The following is a 23,792-nucleotide window of genomic DNA, read 5'->3' as shown; positions in this document are numbered from 1 at the left end:
GTAAAAATATCGGTTTTTAGGTAAGCTTACCAGTCTGTCTTGGTACAATTACCAATAATTGGTAAAAAAAAGTGAGATGATACAGGTACCAACGGACCTTGGTAAAAACGCCGCGAATTTTTTTTCAGTGCAGTGTTACGAGGAATACGATAATCTCGGCTTTATTTCGGAAATAGTTTTCGACGGAGGGTAATTCGGCTAACAAGACTAAAATATTGGCGGCATATTTTACAAGGGGTGACAGAGCTGACGAGAGGCCGTATAACGGCTAGAATTGCTGGGTTGCGGCGGAAATTCCCTGGCTCTTTCTGCATATCTTAATGAAAAATGTGGAACTTTCGCACTTGATCTGGCAATGCGAGAGGCATCTCCAAACCACCGGTGCTTCATCGATTATTCATTTATTGAATTAAAGCTCGCAATGAGTGGCGAGCGAGACACTGCCCAAGTGAAGGAATATTTAATTACAAACAAGAACCGGGTAATCTTTGATGTTCGGTTCACGCGGTTCTTATGTCATTGACACCTGAGTAACTATGCGGTTGCCTTTCCTTCTACCCGTTCCGTTTTTTCTCTGCCTTTTCACAGGCTCTGAGTGTTATAGGTATCACATATGTACACTAAAAAAAATAATATGCTGTTTTAGCATCTAGGAAGTCAATAATGTGTCTGGTGATCCCAAGATGCTGCCTTTACTGCCCCCGCAGTTAACTTTACATCCTGCGAATCTTAGGATCACCAGACACATTTTTGACACCCTAGGTGCTAAAACAGCATACCATTTTTTTCAGTGTGCATCTGTTACACATGAGATATCGAGATAATTAATATACTTTGTGCGCGTAAAACCGCCCGAAAGGCACGATAATCAGGTCAAAAGAATAAAACAACTCGGAACATCATCGGTATCATATTGGTCAGTTGCGCCCTAGAGATGTAGGATCAATGAACAGAATTCGTAAAGGTACAACTGCCTAATAATTACGACGAGTACGTCAAAAAAAAAAAAAGCATGACATTATTTGTATCGTATGTGTTTTTTGCACACGAGAGACGTGCAACATAATGAAATGTAAAAAATCTGAAAATACTATGATACTAGTTCCACTGAAGTATAATGGTGTGACACAATTAAAAATTACCGTGTAGGTCAATATTGAAAAAAGGGGGGAAATTAAATTTGAATTTTTAAAGTAAAATATGAAACTGCAGTAAAATCAAAATTCAAAGATCAAGAATGAAAAAAGAAAAGAAAAAGAGTGGAAAAGTTGAATGTGTCGCGCATCCACAAAAATTTACTCGTAATAACAGACAACAGCGGTCTTCGTTAAGTCGCCGCAGGCCAGATTTGCAGGTCCGTAAATAAGTTATTTTGGACTAAGTGCTGCGTTTGACTGTCATTCCATATTTTAAGTTCCTATTTCCGAATGACCCAAGATATTTTCAACCGGCGGAATACGAAGAAATGAGGAAAATTCACTTACAGTCATTCTTCGCTGGGGGCAAACTTTAAAATTTAATGCTGTTTTCCTTATCTTTCATTCTTCCATTAACTAAAAGCTCCGAGGGAAATTTATAATGAATTTCCTAGCAAAACGGTAGCCAAATAAACTTAATCAGTGCACGGTCGAGAAGAACGCTTGGATTCAAAGCTTCAGCGCAATCTGGAGGCGGAGTGCCTAAGTTTGTTTAACATATTTGACATTCATTAAAAGTTGGAGAGAGTTGAGCTTAAATAGGCGTCATTTAGCATCAATAACATGATCGACGGAATGTTTGCATGTTCAAAAACAGAACATTTAATGTGTGCTGAAATGTTTAAAGATAGTGCTTAATGTTACGTCTTCAAGAACCTGGATTTGGCCGCGATTTTAAAAATCCTGTAAGGATCCTTACGATCACGACGAAGAAAATATCCCCTCACGATACCCATTATGTTGCCCTTGCGATACTCATTATGTTGCCCTTACGATACTCGTGGTGAATACTCAGTTGTTGGTATTCACAATGTTTCACACAAATAAAAATGAAAATTTTCCCATCCGAATTTAAATATTGCCTCACCCGATAACATTACTTAGTTTCTTAGTGCGGGGCCTGTGAAATAAATTGTCTGTAATTATTAACTACGTTGTGAAGATACGTGATTTGTAACAAAGTAGCAACAGGGTAGCTTTTTAGCTTGCGATATGCCGTGACTAAAAGCTGATTGAACTGAAATTGATTTCGTTCAAAATTTAATTAACACAGTAGGCTCGCGTTCACTTGATACAAAAACGTTATCAAACTGCGTTATCAAGATACGTTATTGCCAACGGAGTAACCGTTGCGGAGTTTTCTAGCTTGCAATGTGCCGTGACTAAAAGCTGATTGAGCTGAAATATATTTCGTTTAAAATTTAATTAACACGGTGGCTCGTTTACTGGATACAAGAGCGTTATCAACTGCGTTATCAAACTGCGTTATCGAGATACGTTATTGCCATCGGAGTAACCACTGCGGAGCTTTATAGCTTGCAATGTGCCGAGACTAAAAGCTGATTGAGCTGAAGTATATTTCGTTCAAAATGTGATTAACACGGTAGGCTCGTTAACCTGATACAAAAGCGTTATCAACTGCGTTATCAAACTGCGTTATTGCCGACAGAGTAACCACTGTGGAGCTTTTAAGCGCAGCGCGGCGGGCTTGCTTAAACGAGTCGTCTCTGGAGAACTAGGGCGCGACTCTAATCTGACGGAATTCCACGTGCACTTGACCGGATTCCCTTTTTAAAAATTAATGTCCGAGCAATTTTTGCCCGACCATTTCGCCCCCTCCCCTACACCCCCGCCCCCCTCGCGCCGTGGCTGGCGTGTACGGTTGACGAGTCGCCGACGAATATTCCACCCCTCTGAGGCCACGTTGTCGGATGGACATAAAATTCCGGGATTTCGAACTTTCCATAATTTCTTTTAGATGAGAGTGTCGAGTCGAGCGCATCTAAAAGAAATCATGATCTAAAAGAGATTTATTTGGTTACCGGAAGAAACAGCGTATGAGCGCTTAATTGTTGCGAAATTTCCTCCGATGTGAAGAACTTAAAATGGGCCTGTTGCAAACCTCAGCCATAGCACAACGGAGAGTTGTTTCTTATAAGGAAAAGTTGGCATCATTTGGAGGCACGTATAAAGTCTCTTCTTAGCATAGCGATGTGGGTCAGCGGTGGGTGTCGGGAAACGATAGTTTAATCTTGGTTCAGCCAAAAGAAATTGTAGGTGTATTGAGACGTGACGTTTGTTTCATGAAATGGATGTATCGTTCTGTAATATAAAATTTCTGGTTTAAAAAGAGGGAAAAAACTTTATTTTTCATAAAAGAAAATGTAGCCAAAAACTTTAGATCAAGATTTTTTGTGACTGCTTCTCATTAAGTAATTCAGAAATATTCACGAAAAATTCAAAGGTAATATTCGTATTAGATTTTTTCGAAAATCTTAAAATGTTACCGATAAGGAGGTATGTATTATTTTTAGCTTGCGACATGGAATGACGTCTTTCCAAATTTTTGGCATCGATGGTAGCCATCTGCCGAGGTGCAAGTTGAGCAGCATGCCAAACAAGTGTACAAAGCATTAACTCTTTAACCCAACAAATCACTCAATCATTGCTTAGCAGACATCAGGAAGGTATCTCAAGAGAGTTTCGAAAACGAAAGCTCCCAACTGAAAAAAAAAACTGTCACTATGTGGTTAGTGGAAGGTCTCCTTCTCAATCCGTCCCAGACAGTATCCATCAAATAATCGATACCCAACTTGGACTGCAATGACGGCACGTCCGAATCCATGGGGTCATTACCCATATTGTCATCCGTTTGAATGTCAGACATAATTTTACGGTTGACTGAGGTTAAGACCTTGTGCACCCACGCATCGTTTCTCCTAAGTTTGCAACTTTGTTTTTCATCGGTTTGAACCTGTTATAAATAATCGATTCTATGTGAGGCGGTGAGGCACCCTGCCTAGATAGATATCGATTATTTTACTTGCATTCAAAATGGTCAAAACCGAGTGTTACCGACTTTTGAGTATTGTCCATGTCCGGGATGCCATAAGAAGCAAAGTTAGAACTAAGGTAGAACGCCGTATGAGCCTTCAGGCGTTGCCAAATTGGCTTCAATAAAACAATAATTTACGGGAGAATTTTTGAATAATATTCCTCCAATTCTTCATGCAATTTTTTTGACAATTTAATCTTTAACATCAGGAAATTTCAAGGAAAAATGGACGTATTTCTATCAAACGGAACTAAGCGCCATAGGGGGAGGAAGTAAGAGGGGACTTGGATTGGCGGGTGTTCCGGAACACGATGCTCATTCTGTCCTAAACTCGCAATGTTTTTTCATGGCGCTTAGCTCCGTTTGACAGAACGCGCTATCCGGGGTTCTAAATTTCTCAAAAGGAACTCAAATTGGCGCTTAGTTCCATTTGACAGAAATACGTCCAAATATACATAACATTCCGCAAAAATGACCATTTTATGGAAGGAAATTTGGCAACTCTTAAATATTCATGCGGTGTTTTTCCTTAGCACGCCAGTGTGGACAAGGTATGAATTGGGCTATTTCTCCCAAAACGGAACTGTGGATGAGTGGGAAAGATGGGGTGTGCTCTAGAAAGGTGCAAAAGAAACAATGTTAAAGTTGGCGTGATTCCCTTTGGAGAAATGGAAAAGCAGGATTTTACACTCTGCCAAATGGAACTATGTGCCAACTGATTTCGGCACACATGAGCCGTGTGCATGGGACAAGAGCGTCGTGGACAGGGCTCATGAGTTCATGATCCACTCGCGCGACCGCGGCGCCACTAATTGGATCGAGTCAATAGGAGAGGTCGCACAAAATTTGGAAACTTTAAACGCTTATAACTCCATTTATACAAAACTTTGAGGCTCCACAAGTATTTCCGGTGGTTTTCTCGTGAAATATACTTCTTGAAACACCTCTTAAAATTTAATATATGCCGAAATAAACATCACAATTTGCACTTTTAGTAAAACTTTTCATGTCCGACCTCTCCGATCGACTCGATTCACTGTGCGCCTGCCTCGTTGCCGCTGACGTCACGGGCGTTTTTTAATTCCCGTTCATTCATACGGCCCTCGATTACCTAGCACATAGCACACCCCTTCAGTTCCACCTGTCTCTGGTTCCGTTTGACAGAAATACGTCCAATTAAAGCACAGGACTACGTGTTTTCTCCTCAAAATTCCACAAAGAAAACAAATCATATCAATTTCTAAACAACGTAGCAGTGTTTCCTTTTAACATTGTGGCAAAGCTGCAAATGAAGTCATTTGGATAATCGAACTTCCATTTTATCTGTGTTTCAGGGCCGGATTTACCTACCTACTTGTCGCCCATGGGCCGCCTGTATTTTGCCGCCTCCTTCTCATTCGTTTTGAACAATCAATAACAACCATGGGATGGACGTACCGAAGGTGGTAGGGGGTGCATAATACGCGTTTACTCGTGTTAGACACATTTTTTGTGAGAACCCTGTCAACACTAGCAAAAGTGCAGGGAACTTTTCGCGAGAGTCAAGTCCCGTAAACCTATCTCTGTTTGGACAAGGCCTTCCATTGATAAGGAATAAACGATAGAATTGTGAGACAACAGACATAAATGTGGCTTATTAATTTTAACTTCGCCGCCGCCGTGCCAATCGCAGTGTATTTGGCGCAATGCGTGAAGTATTCTTACAGTCTTGTAGGTGCTATGCGTTTCTCGCTGACCGCTGCTGACCGCACTGTGTTTGACGCAATGCGTGAAATATTCATGCAGTCTTGTAGGCGCTATGCATTTCTCGCCGACCGCTGCTGACCGCACTGTGTTTGACGCAATGCGTAAAGTATTCATGCTGTCTTGTAGGCGCTAATATGTGTAACACGCGTTTCATGCCGACCGCCGCGCCGAGGGCGAGGGCTTCTCCTATTCATCTAAAGTCCTCGTCATTATTGCTCTATACGCCGCTCCAGGCCGCATTGCGTTTTGGTTCCTTTCTTAACTCAAAGAATTAAAGGTACTGTCTCTTGTACCACCGAGAAACGACGAATTAGAAATTACTATATTTTTACTCTCAAGAAATGAGAGATTCTGTCGGCTTTTCTCGTTTGCAATTTTTTTTTTTTTTTTAATTCAAATTTCTTTTAGAAAAACCCTGCATTTAAATTACTTTGCCAGCCCCTAAACTCAGCCCTGCTGTGTTTAATAGTCTTGTTAATATCTCGTTCAGAAGATAATTTCAAAACTTCTCGTTATGTGAAATGTTCTCTATCGACGGTGAAACTACCAAACCACGTATCTCGGTTTGCGACGTCGCAGACTTCCTGTCATACTTTATTTTTTAAATGAAAAACTATACTTAACGTCCAGTCTTGAAAATTTCTGTGATTTTTCCTCTTGGCGCAGAGAAAATTCTGTGAAAATTTCAAGGAATGATATTGATTTGGTTTACTTCAAAAAAATAAAATGCGAGCGTAGATTTTTAAACACCGCAAACGAGATACGTGGTTTGGTAGTTTCACCGTCGCTATGTGGGATTTTGAAGAGAAAACATGTGAAGTATTCCTCCACTTCAGACCTTCTCTAGTGTCTTGTTGTGTTGACACACTGTACAACCTTCATATTGGCTCTCAATTTCAGTAGCGATGCCTAAAGTCAAAGAATGTGTATCTACATATATGTTGCTTACATTTGAAATAACTAGTAATTATTTACTTTTGTGAGATAAAATTGACCGATATCCCAAAAAATTAAAGAATGTTAGCTCCTTTATTCTCCCAAGTCTAAAAATCCTACAAATTAGTTTCTGTTGAAAGAATATCACATGAGTTAAAATTCATAAATATTCTCGAAGTTATATGTGCGTGTATTAGCCGCTCTTACGTCGCGCTAGGGCGCTCTGCGACGTCTACCCGCCAAAGGAATTTGTCATGGTAGAGATCCTCCAGAAGCTGGCATCTCTCCGAGTTATATACTTCCAAAAAATATCCTGGTTCAGCTGCACTACCGTACTGAAGAAAATCGCCGTATGAGCATTCGAAAATTTTTAGTTTGAAGAAACTTTTAAATATTAGTCCTTGAAATTTTGAGACTTTTTAGATAAAATTACGAACGAATTCCTCTCAAATATCGGAAATTACAATAATCACGAATTTCCCTGTTAACTCTTGATTTTTAAAAGGAAATTTGGAAACGTCTGATGGCTCATACAGCGTTCTTCCTTAGCACGGCAGTGTATCTCGTGTGCTCTGCAAACCCTTTGATCGCGTTCATCAGCGTGTCCAACTTTATCCAGGCCCTCTTTCTCACACCCTCTCTCCACTCATCCCTCACTCATGCGTGCCGCACAGTGGATTGAGTCAATTAGCGAGGTCGGACACAACTTTTATTTCTAAAACTGCAAATTCTGACGTTTATTTCGTAACATTTTAAATTTCAAGGGGTGTTTTTGGGAAAAAATTTCACGAGAAAAGCAATGAGCCACTTTTCAAATCTCAAAGTTGTGTATTAACGGAGTTATAGGCGTTGAAAGTTTCCAAATGGAGATGTTGAAAGTGTGAGGAAATTGATATTTAACTGTTGATTCTCATGTAAAAGTTGGCGAGAAACACGATGGTCCCACTGGTTTTCTCTGAAATCAACTCCCAAGCTCAAAAAAAGCTCTCAAGTTGAGACCAAAATTGAGGGGATATCCGACGCTATCCTGAGAGTCCACCTCTACATCAAAACAAACTCTCCATGCAAAGATAGGGAGCACACTGACAGGGCTGCCACCTTATTTGGGGACTCTAAAACTGAAAACACGGCATCACTGCGAATGTATTTGCTCCCTGTTTTTGCATGGATAGTTTGTCTTGATGTAGAGGCGGACTCTCAGGGTAGCGTGGAATATCCCTCCATTTTGGCCTCAACTTGAGAGCTTTTTTTGAGCTTGGGAGTTGATTTCAGAGAAAACCGGTGGCACCATCGTATTTCTCGCGAACTTTTACCTAAGAATCAACAGTCAAATCGCTAATCCCTCACACATGCAACATCTCCATTTTGTCCGACCTCCCCTATTGACTCGATCCACCGTGCGCCGTCGAAAAATAACATAAAGGAGTGTAACGTGGAGCTTGACCTGCAGCACGGGTTGGGGCGAGCGATGAAAATGGATGAGAACCGGTGCGAATGATACACTTCGCAATGAATAAATGGAACACGGGGCCATTCAAGAAAGGGACGTCATTCGCCTCGCCAACCGACCGGGTGAAATAATTAACCTTCCTGAATTGTACGTTTAGCGCCCTGGCGGGTCCTACACTTTGAACTTTCCTTTTAAAACGGAGTAAAGATGACGCTTCGAGCAAGTTCGGGCCGTCGCCATACTGCCGTGCTAAAGAAAAACGCCTTAACAGCCTTCAGATATTGCCATATTCTCCACAACAGAAACGAGTTTACTTGGAAAATTCTGAATATTTTTCTTCCAATTTTTCATGACATTTCGTTTGTAACTGAACTGATCATTGGTGGAACAACTGGATTGGCAACATTGTCTTTTCTCCATTTAAACCTATGGAAATGTATCGATTCTTGGAGGGCCAGGCGCTCCGACAAGAATCGATTATTTAGCATGCCTTAAATGGAGGAAATGCGGTGTTGCCGAGTTGCTGGATCCGCCTATGGAACAGATTATTTTCCAAATCACGCAAGTGCCAATCTCTTTTTTGGTAGTAGAGGGGTTACGGGACGGAAGGACCGGTTCCAGGACATTCCGTCAACGATTTTTTGTCCACGCACCTGTTTTGTCCAGTAGTTTACATCCATGCGTAAAATAAGCAACAGTGACTTGGTTCAAGCATTATATTTAAGTCCGATTTTAAAATTATATCGACAATATCGAAATGAGAAAATTGAAGGAGAAGGAGGTGTTGTTATGGTGACTCATTTTTTAAATGAAATGTTACTTTTTTCTTGTGATTCATCTTTGTAAAACATAGCAAATATTTGTGAAACATTTTCAAGCGATGGCATCGACATTAATCTCAATGAGTCGTGTGTTCAAAGGAACTGTGCAAAAATAAATAAAAGAGGGGAAAAAACCAAAAAGCACGCAATCATTTGTTTTAACCCATTTGTACATCGATCTGTTAGAATCAAATAATCAATTTTGAGCGTTTGGTTGCGCTACAGCACAGTAAAAGCACAAAATATGAAAGAGAAAATTAGAGGGCTTTGAAAATCATTTAATTTTACACAGAATCACATTAATATTTACAGCAAATATAATATATTTTCCTTTAATACATATCTTTTTTCATCAATTTAAATGAGAATAGTCATGCAGAGTGTGCAAGCATTTCAAAATCATAAGTTGAAAATCGCTGACTCTGCGAGTTTAAATATTAGAGCCGAACAGAGCGGTGCGGCGTGCAGCCAGCACGAGAGGCTCACTGGCGCCTACAAACCTAAGGGGATACTTCACGCATTGCGCAATGTTTGAAGTATCTACTTAGGTTTGTAGGCGCCAATGCGCGTTCCGCACTGGCCTCCTACTCGCCGTGCCGCGTAAACGCGGCATGGCACCTCAAGAAACTATTTCCCAATAGAGGTTTTGCGTAGTATCATTCGAAATTGAAGACGCCCCAACATACTAAGAATGACGGGCATTCTTTAAGAATACGCAGCGTTCTCCGCAAAATGAATCAAGATGCTACGGCACAAAAAGAGAGCGATAATCCTAAAACTCATCAAGTCCTAGCATCCGTATTTAATAAAGTTTAGCATAACTTTCAAATTTCATTAGAGAAAAAAGTGACTCGATTTAGGCAGACAAATTCCTGAGTATGCCGTCAAGAATATTTTATTTTGAGTCTCAATAATAATAATTACGTGGACCAAAACTCCCCTGCCGAAAAAACGCGTGGACGTAAACTACTGGAGAAACAGGTGCGCTGACAAAAAATCCTTGACAAAATGTCCTATAACCGAAGGACCAAGGAAAAACGCCAAAAGAGCCTTCAGACGTTGCCGTATTTCCTTCAACTTGAACGAATTACTTGGAAAATTCTGGATATTTTTCTCCCAATTTTTCATACCATTTCTTTTCCAATTGAACCGATTATTTTCCAAATCACGCAAGTGCCAATCTCTATTTTGATGGTAGGGGGGTTGTTTTTTCATCGTTTCCTTTGGTATGATCAATCATGTCTAATTTCAAAATAGCCCTCTAAAAGAACGTACATTTTTGGAAGTCGAAGATCGTCGAAGAAACGAATATAACGGTTCTTCATTTTTGTTTCGCATTCGCAATTTGGAAAATAATGAGATGAATTTAAGGTGATTCGATGGACGCCATATTTTGTGTCAGAATGACATGCGCTTTATCGCATCGAGCAGTTCCATTTTTCAGCTACTTGTCACTTTTATCGAATTTTAAGATCAATTTCTTTAGTCTCACGACAAAAGAATTTACAACGAACAAATTCAACGTAATAAAGACATCAGGGGTTTTTTAGAGAGAGAATGTCGTAGTTGATACTGGTATCGAAATTCTTTGCGAATGCGATCTTTTTCCTCCAAAAAAACCCTGTCTTTATTACGTTGAATTGGTTTGTTCAATTTGGTAAGTATAAAAAGAGATATAGGGGTAAAACGGAATGTATCGATATTAAACTGTATATCATGTAAAAAATTAAAATGCCAAATTAAATTTGGCAATAGCTGATGTGACTTGGTACTTTTCTGCTTAGCGCGGTCCAACTAATTCTCTCCATTGAAGCACTTCCGGTTGATCTTTGTCGAATTCCAACGTTTTAAATAATCATGATTCGTGACAGGAGACAGGTAGAGAACCCTCCTCGCCTCGTGACGACTGCACTGAAATTCAGGATTCGGTCGAGAGAGGAGATAGACGAACTCCGGAACTTCCTGCGTCTCGCAAAATAAATGAAAACGAGTAGAGTTTAGGAGCCGTCCATAATTTACGCTTGGCACCTCCTCCAATTTTTTGCCCTCTTTCACTTTCCCTACCTGTAGGATACCTCGACTCGACTACCGTGCTATGAAAAATTATCTAGGGTGTGAAGGGTTTAAAAAAATATATCAATCGATTACTTGATTTTCGAATTGTTCTCTGAAGTGCTTAAAAACCACTTTATAGATCTACCGCGATATCGATACAATCTCATTTATTTGATGTGTTGAGCACGATCCATGGCGATCTCGTGTCGGTTATGTGCTATCTACAGGGTGATTCAGAGTTAAACGGCCAGACTGCAGGAGCCGAAACACCCCCAAATCCCCTCTTTAAATTGAGATTTCGATTATTTCAGATCATTTATGTATTCAGGGCATAAAAGCACAGGGTACAAATTTTTATGAGATTTGGTTCGCAACCGTTGCCAAATTCAGAAAAAAAATTTACTTTCCGAAATTTTTGAAGGGCCGCAGCTCCGACTGGAGACACTTTTGGGAAAAACTTTATACAACAAAGAAGTCTTATTTTGATCCATAGAACACGCTCCTGCAGTCTGGCCGTTTAACCCTGGGTCAGTCTGTACATACAGTAATCACTCTATTATATATGAAGAATAAGGAGAACAACGAATGATGCAGAACAAGAAGAGTGAAAGAGAATAAGCTAAAATAAATTTAGAGAGAAGAAGAAGAAGATAATGAAAGTGGGAGAAGCAAACAGAAAGAAGAAATGAAAAGTAGAACGAAGAGAGCAGTGAGAGGGAGAATGAAATAAAATAAGAACGTGGAAGTAGTGGAATAGCTGTTTCATCGAGAAATTGTGCGGTTACTTATAACGTTTTTAAAAAATAGCATTTCACCAAACAGGAGAATATTAAATTAAAGTCATTTCATTTCGCCTTCACTTTCAGTGTAAGCATCAGGAGCTTCCGCGTGGTCGAATAGCGGTATCGTCGTGAAATGGCATGCTCACTCAGGCAAAACAAGCTCCCATGTGGTCGAATAGTGGTATCATCCCCGAAACAATATCGGCCTAATGCTCCCCGTTATTAAATTAATAATTTTTTATGAAGCATCTAGACCCGTGACTTCAGTCCCGGGCTCTCCGCTAGTACATTCATACTATCCGAGGAAGTTCTTTTATTTCTTTTGACTTGGCACACGTTTGTGATCCATGCCGTTCTGAAGCAGACATCGGTAGCAGTGTAATATTAAATCTTTTCGCTTTTTCATGCTTTAACCTGTACCTATGCAAATAGTTATGATTTTCATTGCGCCCTTATAGGATCAGAATTTCCTTAGAGTTTCAAAGCATTCTCCTTCGCAAAACATATTTTATTACCGCTGCACTTGACGCATTCCGGTTGCCATCGTCACACTTTTTCTTCGATTAGAAAGAGGAGGCTAAATTCCTCCCTATTCCAATATTTTCATCTCTATATATACACTTCACCGAATTTGCCCAATTCCCTGCGTTTTAATCTCATGACGGGGGTTTTATAATACTATATCCGCCGCAACGTTGGGTCATTTTGCCACAGATGCGAAGTAAATAAACATCCAATAACTCGCTTGGTCAGCTTAATCGCTCGAAGAGAGAGAACTCGTCCTACGTCATGGGAATAAATCGATCCTTATGAGGAATGAAATGACGTAAAAATGACTTCGCCCACCGTTGAAAGACCGTTATAAACAGTCCTACTGCACGATCTGAATCGGAGCGAAATCCAGTCGAAATTGAAACGCTGGGCGCAGAAAGGGCATTTCTTGGTCGTAGTGTTTCAAAATCTCCGCTAACGTTTCGTCCATAATTATTAGATCAAATGTAAGTAATGTGTTGTAGCTTTTACTGAATATTCCTTTTGATTTTACAATGCTGAAAACGTAAAATTTCAGAAAATTTACCCAATAGTCTCCTCTCGAAAAAATAAATTAGCACTGCAGATTCTGAAACCGGGAAATGCCTTTTCTGCATCCAATGCATCAATGGAGATGTTGCATGTGTCAGGAATTTGCGATTTGACCATTGATTCTTATGTAAAAGTTCGCGAGAAACACGATGGTGCCACTGGTTTTATCTGAAATCATCTTCTAAGCTCAAAAAAACCTCGCAAGTTGAGGCCAAAATGGAGGGGACATCCCACCCTACCTTGAGAGCACACCTCTACATCAAGACAAACTTTCCATGCGAAGATGGGGAGCAAATACATTAGCAAGCTTGCCGTGATTTCAGTTTTAGAGTCCCCAAATAAGGTGGCAGCCCTGTCAATGTATTTGCTCCCTACCTTTGGATGGAGAGTTCGTCTTGATGTAGAGATGGACTCTCAGGATAGCATGGGATATCCCCTCCATTTTGGCCTCAACTTGAGAGCTTTTTTTGAGCTTGGAAGTTGATTTCAGAGGAAACCAGTGGCACCATCGTGTTTCTCGCGAACTGTTACATAAGAGTCAATAGTCAAGTCGCGAATTCCTCACACATGCAACACCTCCATTGCAGTTGCGTTCCATAACACTCCAGCTTCCTGAATTTCCACGGCGTTTTGATACGATTAGTGTGCGTATTGCATCTGCGATTAATTATGCGATTAATCTCTAGGCGTGAATGGTCGATTATCGGTATATCCCTATTTGGAGTTGTGGTAAAGAATCGATTATTGGGGCGTTCGTTGCGAATGCCCTGTTTATCGATCCTTTTCCACAGGTTTAAATGGCTTATCAATCGATACATCGCAAAACGCGCCACGCCACTGAACTATTCGTTCTTAGTAAATGCCTATATTTTGCATCCATGATGCATTGCAGGCGTTCCAGCTTTCTGAATGTTTAAGTCAGGATGCAACTATTCGTAATCCTTGGGTATTCGCGTTGCGTACGCTAAAAACTAGGGCGTTGTGGTTACCTTGATACCTACGATAGAATGCAGCTATTTTTGGTTGACGGATTTATATCTACGTTTCATACCTAAATGTTACGCCTGCCACGGATTTTCGATAGCCCGAAAATAGGAGATTCTCGGATGAGACCACAGACCTTACAGACCTTTTTCATCTTAAGTTATCTTTCGTTGTATGTAAAGTGTAAAAATCACCGTTGACGAAGCATAGGATCAGCATATCTTCAGATTTTATATCGTTCTCCGTGTTCCTCGTAACATTTTAGAAAAGAAACGGTCATTTCGCTCATGAAGTATCCACCCGGCTTCGAGAGCCCTTTTTTTTCAACCACACGGAAAAAAAATCTCGGTGTATTTACTAAGAAAAGGGTAAAATTACCAAGAATTCAGGGTTCTATTTGATCCCAGTTTTTTCCTGGTAAAATTACCATTTATAGAATTGGTAATTTTACCGAGAAATCTCGGTAAAATTATTGGACTTTCTCGGTAATTATACTGGACCTTGGTAAAAACGCCAATATTTTTCATCGACTGTGGTAGAATTACCGAGATAAAATGGCAAAGTTACCGGGAATTGATTACCAATAAAAGTGGTATTCTTACCTGAAAAAAAACAGTAAAAATACCGGTTTTTAGGTAAGCTTACCAGTCTGTCTTGGTAAAATTACCAATAATTGGTAAAAAAAAAGTGATATGCTAAAGGTACCAACGGACCCTGGTAAAAAGCCGAGAATTTTTTTTCAGTGCAGACCCCATAAAACTTCCTTCTTAAAAGGTTCACCCCACAGAGCAGAAAATAAGCATGGAGTAGCTCACAAATTCATGAAAGAATCAGTAATGCGGAAGAGAACAAGTGGAAATGAATGCCCATTAAAGGGCTCGCTCACTCTGTTGGTCACTCGAGGCTAAGAGATGGTCCAGATCACTTTGAGAGGAAGTGTCAAAGGGCTTTGCGGAGCAAAAGTTGTGGGTTTGTTCAACTTTCACAGGGACGGTCTAATCTCGTTTCGGTAGCTGCAGGGCCGTCGGGACTCGGGGGGAGGTGGGGGCTAACGAATGAACTCCTTTCAAGCGATTTAATTGATCGGAATTTTAACAATTCAACGGGTCAATAATGCGGTTTAGATATCATTGGAAACGGCCGATAACCGCCTGAGCAATGTTCAGTGCTGAGTCAGAGGAAATCCTCACGGTGAGCTTCGACGGCTGCGGTTCGAAACCACGTTTCTCCTTTGCTGACGCACACCGAAAAAAAAAAGGATGCTGACTTAACATTTTGGATGTGAAAAAGTGTGTGACAACTAACAAAACGCTGAGTTAATCGCCACAGCAGGTAGCTTTACATCTTCACATTGCTGTTGTAACTGCTGTGGCGGTTAAATCAGTGTTTTGTGAAAAAAAAGAAGAAAAAACTCACAAAACGCTAAGTTAACAGTCACGGCAGTTAGCTTTACATTTTGACATTGCTGTAGTAACTGCTGTGGTGGTTAAATCAGTGTTTTTGTGAGTTTTTTTTTCTTTTCTTTGTTTTTTTTTGTGTGTATCGCACTATGTGGTTTTAAAATTTCCCACAACAAAACTGCACAAGAAAAATTTGAAAGAAATTTGGAGGAGCTTAGTGGAACTAGAAAAATTATTGAATGACACATATCTAGCGTTTTGTGATTTGTTGCACACTTTTTTATATCCACAATGTCAAGTCAGCATCCTTTTTGTTTCGGTTTCGCATACTTCCTGTCATACTTTATTTTTGCCCTGGAAAACTAGTTATTCTAATTTATTAAAAATTTCCACAAATTTTCTCCTCTATCAGCAGAATACTTTGCAAAGAATTTTAATGTTGTTTCTCTTCGAAGAAATAAACTACTAGCGGAAATTTTGAGATACTAAAATGGAGTTACTCGGTTTGGCACTTTGGCTATCGACAATGTCTCTGTTTTGTTCAAACCACGACTGCGGAGTAAAAAATCGTTGGAGAACTGAGTCGTTGGAAGTCCCATGACCATTCCACGCATTTTTTCTCTCGCTCTTTCCCTCCAAAAGTACGCCGTATCTCCAATGCATACGTGGCTACAATTCGTAAACCGTTCGACAAGTGATCTCTTGAAAAATTTTGCCGGCGCTTTAACTGAACTTGAAGGTTGATTTTAGACAAAATAAATATCAAAATTCTAATCCTTGATATGCAATAATGGATGGCGAATCACAAATCTCTGAGTTTTATCAGAAATAATGCGCTACTGCAGTTTTGACCGCTAAGGCCGTAGTTTAAAGGTGCTAAAGCCAGGATTGTATTTCGCAAGTGGATAATTTGCGAGGATTATTTAAAAAATAAGAAGCAGGAGTAATTTAACTAAATAATAAAAGTAACTAAAATCAACAATATAATGCAAAACAATTTGGAAAATCTCGTCATGTAAAAACCGAAGATTCGAAAACGCCTTCAATTGAGGCGTGATACCTCACGCGTTCCGGAGAGTTCAAATAGTTGTATCCCTGCGCCTTAGCAAGGCGATGGAAGCTTAATATTGAAGTAGCGTCCCCGCCTGGTTTTTCGGTTTTCCTGTTCCGCTACTGCAGTTTCGACCAATAAGGCCGTAGTTTAAGGGCGCTAAAGCCAGGATTGTATTTCGCAAATGGATAATTTTTGCAGATAAATAAAAATTAAGAAGGAGGAGTAATTTAACTAAATAATAAAAGAAACTCAAATCAACAATGTAATGCAAAACAATTTGGAAAATCTCGTCATGTAAAGACCGAAGATTCGAAAACGCCTTCAATTGAAGCGTGATACCCCACGCGTTCCGGAGAGTTCAAATAGTTGTATCCCTGCGCCTTAGCTATACGATGGAAGCTTAATATTGAAGTAGCCTCGACCCCGCTTGGTTTTTTGGTTTTCCTGTGCCGCATCAGAATATTCGAGGAAAAACTGAATGTCCAAGGAATGTTATGATGAAAATTTTGCCGGCGCTTTTAATGAACTTGAAGGTTGATTTTAAACAAACTAAACATCAAAATTCTAATCCTTGATACGCAGTAATGGATGTTGAATCACGAATCTCCGATTTTTATTAGAAACAATCAGAATATTCGAGGAAAAACTGAATGTCCGAGGAATGTTATGACGAGAGAGGTAGAATGTCATTATAACCTGCTGGTGAGAAAAAAGACAACACCTACAGTAAACTCTGTCAGATATTTTTTCTCGGTGTCAACCCTTATCTGACAGATGAGGGAAGGCACGACGCAGACGTCTTCTATATTAATGGACATAAAAAACAGCCTCCCGCCTACCCAGTGAATGAAGTACCGACTACCGCCTCCATCATTCTGTGAAAGATTTCTAAATTATTAAATGTTCGCCGATGATAAAGTATGCCTTTTTGCACTACTATTTACGTGCAGAAGAAAGGCTTTTTATAAGAATAACATTCTTAGGCAGACCTTGGAATTCACCTTAACCGCTGCTATAAATATTCGCTAATATACTACGTAAAGAGGTGGTCTAATCCAAGTTTGGACGTCTTACTTAATGATGCCGAAAGGTGGAAGGTAGCAGTACAAGAATACTGCCGTGCTTTAAAACAAGTTACCGTATTGGTATTTTTCGTGTGAATTTCCTCCCTTGCCAAAATATTTATTTTTGGGGAAAATAATGAATATTTCTCTATGAGACGTTAATATGCACTTGATAAAAGTCTGATAAAATTAGTTGAGAATTTTTAGGGAAGACTTTCTGAAAGAATTTGTATTCAATTTACAGAACTTTGCGCTCCGATGCTACAAAATGGTCTTAAACGGATGAGATAGGTACCACTAGTAAGAAAATAAGATGTTGGGGAAATTTTGAAGATGTGTCGAATTACGAAATATCTTATCATGCCATCATTGTGAGCGTAAAGCTTTAACAGATATATCGATTGATCGGAGCTATGGAAACCTATAGAAAAGTATCGATAAACAGGGTGTTCGCAGCGAACACCTTAATCGATAACCACAGCTTCAAATAGGGAAATATCGATAGATCGCAAAGCACGCCACGCCCTTGGGCTCAACGTGCGCGAATATTATTTCAAATTGTCTTGGACTCTTGGCACAGTGTCATCACCATTCTAATATTTTACTGTTAGACTACAATCAAGGCAGTTTAAAAAATATGTCAACGTTGACTTGTGCCTACAAGAGATACACTCATAACATTATTCCGCTTCTCTGTGAAGGGGAAAGAATTATGCATAAGCCCGCACAAGCTAAACGCAGCCAAGAGAAATACGGCCCTGAGCAGTTGTTGCAGTCGTAAAAGGCAGGTGCTAGAATCTTGTCTTCAACACTGCAACAACATCAGTCACCACCACAGCGACAAAAAGCACAAATGTTCGAACTCGATACGAAAGAAGTGCTCTTTTTATGAGAATGCTATTATCACACGCTTGCTAGTGTAGTACCAAAGACTGCGAGGGCATTATTGTTGTCACCAACATTACCTATAGTTTGACGCTTTGAGGTGTCGTGAAAGCTCTAATTATTTGGAGTAAAAAATTTTGAAAGCCTTTCGATTCATCACCATGATGAAAGGTCAGATAATGAAAAATAGAACGTCACGGACATTACAAGTATACTACCGTACTAAGGTAAAATGCCGTGCGAACATTCGAGAGTTGGCGGATTTCCTCTAATAAAATGTTTATTTATGAGGAAAATTAGGAATATTTTTCTTTGAAATTTTTAGAAAGTTTAGATCAAACTACGAGCAAAATTTTTTGAGAAATTGGCAGAAAAATATTCAAAAAATTTGCTAAAAATTAGTGATTTGCCAGAAGAAATGTGGCAACGCCTAAAAGCTCATACTGCGTTTTTTCTTAGTACGGCAGTATAGGTCCTACTTTTCGTTGGCCCTGACGTTGGAGCGTGTATCAATTTCCTAGTGAACCCTGGTTTACGTATGAACCCATGCTTTCTGGGGCTCATGCGAAAATGGAGATACGCCCTGACGCAAAAAGACTGGAAAAAAACACATTGGATCTAGAGTCAAGACTCTTGAAAACATTGACAAGAAAAAATACTCTTGATTCAATCGGATTTTTGCTTGAATCAAAAAGAAATCCGCTTAAATTAAGAGGCTTGGTTCTTGATTTAAGCTAGATTCTGATTGAATCAAGAGTACTTTTTCTTGTCGATGTTTTTAAGAGTCTGGGCTCTAGATCGAACGTATTTTTTTTTCCAGTGAAGGGCGACGTTTTGTACTGTCCGCGACGTAATGCTCTATTTTTCAGTCTAGCTCTTTCAAAGTTTACTCCTTTTAATGAGGCATAGGAGCCATGAGACCACTCTCGTAGGGGTTTGAAGATTTTTTTTACATATTTGACTGCTTCTATCATAGAATAATGTGATTTTAAAGCAATCCAATGAGTCCAAAAAACAATTATTCAAATTGAAAACAGCGACCGATAATTGAAAATTTGGTTCACCTGACGATCTCAGATGCAGCTTGGAGAGTTTTTGAAAGTTAAACTAAATCACTGGGTTCCTTCTGTAAAAATTTGCAACTCACGAATCTGAGAATATATTACACATTTAAGAAAGTTTAATATATTTTCAGCTTCACACCGAAAAAAAAGTGATATTGATTTAACATCCTGGATGTAAAAAAAGTGTGCAAGAACTTTCAAAGTGCTGAATCAACCGCTATAGCAGTTACTTTAACAATGTCGAGATGTAAAACTAACCGCTGTAGCGAGTAATTCAGCATTTTGTAAGTTCTCGCACACATTTTTACATCCAGAATGTTAAATCAACATCACATTTTTTCCGGTGCAGTACAAAAATTTTTTATTTTTCAATTTATTTTTTATACCAATAGAACTGACTTTCTAAAGCCGTAAACCCATGGGAACATTTTAAATTGCTAAAAGCACTTCATTTTTGTTCGGCGAGGCTACTAAAAAACTCTTTCTGGAAATTTTACCGGATTTAGTTAGTTGTGAGCCCCCATAAAAGCGTAATTATCGAGTGATCTAGAGAAAAGAATTCATTCGACTGTAAATTATTGAATGTTTTTTCATTTTTCCACGATGAACTTAAAGTATTATAAAAAGAGTTACCTAATTAGTTAAAAAGTTAATCAATCCAATTATTGCATTTAACGGATTTCTACAAAATTATTTTTCCTCGAGTCACAAATATAAAAGTAACACTTACCCTGTTTTTGACACTCTCAATTATTTTTTTCCGTACGAGGATTCACTCGAAATAACTAACCGCACAGAAAGTTATCGAAGACCGTTCCGAACCGGTTTAAGAGCACAAATCAAACAATGGTGAAACGATCGTTGTTTGTTGATCGCTCTTTTTCACCCCCAAAATGTACTACATCATCAATAAGAACTTTAAGGGAGCAGTTGTAACTTCCTAATCAACATCTATATTTTATTAAACGTACACAAGATAAGAGGATACAGAAGCGTACACTTTTTGGATCCGACCTCGCGTAAAAAATCACTCAAAGCATATAATCCTTTCACGCTCTACCAAACAAGTACGTAATCTCCGTGACGTAACGTGAGGTTCAGCAAGTACGAACGATAGCAAAAAAAAGCATCCCCGGACCGAAAAAATTACCTAACGACTGAGAATGTTTCGCACGCGGACGGAGACCTCGAAAAGCACTTAATCTTTATCGCACTAAACTGTTGCGTCGGGTTGAAATTCGAGCGAGTGCGGCTCTAATCCCAGCGGTGCACGAGAGCGGAAGGAGGGAGTTATTTTTTAAAGCCGGTGAACGGTGTGCCGGGCTGCGTTCGCGAGACTGAAGGCGCTGTCTTGTGGGATCCCCGCTCAGCGGTGCCGCCACGCGAGCAGCGCTGCGCACGGCTCGACTCGATAGTCCCCCACGAGACACCGCAATTTAAATCGCAGTGTGATGTATACAAGTTTCTCTATACGAGATTACTGTGCACTGGAAAAAAAAAAAACACATTGGATCTAGAGTCCAGACTCTTAAAAACACTGACAAGAAAAAATACTCTTGATTCAATCGAATTTTTGCTTAAATCAAAAGGAAATCCGCTCAAATTAAGAGGCTTGGTTTTTGATTTAAGCAAAAATCTGATTGAATCAAGAGTATTTTTTCTTGTCAATGTTTTCAAGAGTCTGGACTCTAGATGTGTTTTTTCTTTCAGTGTGGGAAATTTTTAATTTTTCCGGGAATTTTAAGGAGCCGTTAAGCTATCACTCAAGTCGTTTTGGCCGACTTTTGGACACCCCTCCTTCCTCGTTGTAAGACACCCCATTTTACGTGAAGAATTTGCGGGTGATGCTAATTTGCGCCATGAAAGCGGCTTTATACAATTTGCAGGTGTCTAAAATGTGGTGGATTTCACACTGGAAAAAAAACACATTGGATGTAGAGTCCAGACTCTTAAAAACATCGAAAAGAAAAAGGACTCTTCATTCAAGCAGAATCTAGCTTAAATCAAGAACCAAGCCTCTTAATTTAAGCGGATTTCTTTTTGATTCAAGCAAAAATCCGATTGAATCAAGAGTACTTTTCCTTGTCAATGTTTTCAAGAGTCTGGACTCTAGATCCAATGTGTTTTTTTTTTTTTTTTTTTCCAGTGCATATTTAAGATAGAACCATTAAGAAAACTTAGCACGAGAATGTCTTTGGTTTGTAAATGGAACAATTTTTGAGGGAGACGTAACAAAATAACCAAATCTTCAAAAATACACGGTGTTTAAATGGGAAATACCGCCGGATGTGGTACATTCTCTAACTTTTAAATCCATGTTCCTACAATTTCCAAAATTCTGAATAAATTATGAAAAATACTGCAAAGCCAGCTCATTCAGCATTATCAGATAAAGCGATGAAACATTTTTATGCATATTCTCCATTACGAAAGATTGAACTGATCCCCCGCCAAATTTTTCAAAAAGTAACGGAAAAAACCTGGACAATGCTTTGAAACCTGGCAGCTTCGAATGGGTAGAAAACAAAATTCACGGAGGGTTTCTAAATAAACTCTTGGCTCCTTTTCTTTTAGGAAAAAACGACACACAAGTGGATATTCTCAATGTACGCATTTTTAGAGTTTTCCGAAGAGAATACGTTATTTTGACTTGGGGCATCGATACAGGATTCTACCATCAAAACACAATTCTCTGACAAACGTAAACGACCCATTGCCGTTGATCGGGTAAATAAACTAGGAAGAGTTCAAAGAACAGCAGCTCAGCTCTGCAGTGCTAAGGAAAAACGCCGTATGAGCCTTTAGGCGTTGACAAATTTCCCCTGGCAAATCACTAATTTTCAGGAAAATTTTGGAATACTTTTCTGCCAATTTCTCAGATAATTTTGTTTGTAATTTGATCTGAAGTGTCTAAAAATTTTAAGGAAAAACATTCATAATTTTCCTTAAAAATAAACATTTTATCCAAGGAAATTTGTCAACTCTCAAATTTTCATACGGCGTTCTTCCTTAGCACGTCGAAGCTGCTTTCAGAGCCTGGGCTCCTGGCCTTTTGAACCTTCTGAAAAATATGTTAGATGTCAGACAGCAAGGCTGCTTTGGCGAGAAACTCACCGTGGGCGCTTTCTCATCACTTTTAATACCTTAAAATGTTTCTCTCGTAGGATCAATGTCTCTTTTTTCATTGACGAAGCTGCTTTGATGCATCCAACTCATCTTAAGGATAAACCTCGGCACTTTACGCATTCCCTTTGCTGCGTGCAGAGAAAATTCAATAAGTTTGACATGCCTTCATGCTGCCATCCTGTGCACAATTAGACGTATCTCTGAATATTCTTGCAAAATTAAAGTCATCGGGCTAATCTTCATAGATATTTTCTTAAATGTGTCACATACATACATAAAAGCAGCTTTCAAAGGGCTCTCTGGCGCTCTGCGACCTCCAGCTGCCAGAGTCACCTATCCTCCCTAAGCCCATAAAGGAGTTGGCAATCCCCCTTTCATCTAAAATCCCTTGTCGCCTTGTGATTTACTCAGTCTTTCAAAATTGAAGCAAGTTCAAAAGATTGAGGCATGCTTTGAACTTTCAATTTGCAGCAAAGAGTTATTTTTTACAGCCGTGCGCAATCACGTTGTCATGTCGTGCCTGTAAATTATCCCCCTATGATCATGATCCTTTCGTTACTTAACAAACTAGGCGGTTTCTCAGTTTTACCTCTGGGTCCGATTAGGTTTTTCGTCCCCTTTTTTCCTGTAAGTTTGACAGCCAACATGTTCCAATCGACTTAAATTACCTCTTTACGTTACTTTTAGCAAGAGATGGTGCATAAACGCATGATACGTGTGAATAAATAGGGCTTTTGTGATACGGCTCCCAATCAGTGGTGACTCAAAAGATTTATCTAAAAACAAAACTTTGCAGATTCTTAGACATGTTTTGTTCTTAAAAGAAACTGAACTAACTTTCCCTCCTAACGTGTCCTTGTTTCCTTACACTTGAATTCCCTGAAAGTTGATCTCCTTTTCTGCAGTGCTAAGGAAGAACGCCGTATGAGCCTTCAGATGTTGCCAAGTTTTCTCCGATAAAAACAGAAATTACTGGGAAAATTGCGTATCTTATTTTCCGAAATTTTCAGAGAATTTTATACGCAATTTAATCTAAAATATCTAAAAATTTCGAGGCAAAATATGCATAAATGTTGTCAAAAATGTATGTTTTATCAAGGGACATTTGGCAACCATCGAATGTTCATAAGGCGTTCTTCCTCAGCACGGCAGTATTCAACCCGACGATTCTGGACTTCGTACGACCTGAAACAAGCGAGAAAAAGCCTGGGACACCGGACACCCTGTATACAGACTTGTTCACTTCAGACCAAATTCACTATCTATCGTCCACAGCCGAACTCCAACTTTTTCGCTTAGGGGGTGAAAAA

General features: G+C 39.4%; 1 protein-coding gene across 3 annotated transcripts in view; it reads right to left on the bottom strand.

Moving 5' to 3' along the window:
• The window catches only part of LOC109042317 (uncharacterized), a 117,886-nt gene extending 97,196 nt beyond the window's left edge, over positions 1–20,690 (bottom strand). Inside the window, exon 1 of one of the 3 annotated variants that reach the window (XM_072304841.1) lies at positions 20,087–20,690. The gene's annotated coding sequence lies outside the window, so the exon portion shown is untranslated. The remainder of the gene's footprint in view (positions 1–20,086) is intronic. The other 2 variants (XM_019058989.2, XM_019058993.2) reach the window with 2 other exon arrangements.
• Positions 20,691–23,792: the final 3,102 nt, after the last annotated feature.

Source organism: Bemisia tabaci, chromosome 10 (assembly GCF_918797505.1).
Source record: "Bemisia tabaci chromosome 10, PGI_BMITA_v3".
Classification (NCBI taxonomy): domain Eukaryota; kingdom Metazoa; phylum Arthropoda; class Insecta; order Hemiptera; family Aleyrodidae; genus Bemisia; species Bemisia tabaci.
This window is presented reverse-complemented; position numbering and strand designations above follow the sequence as displayed.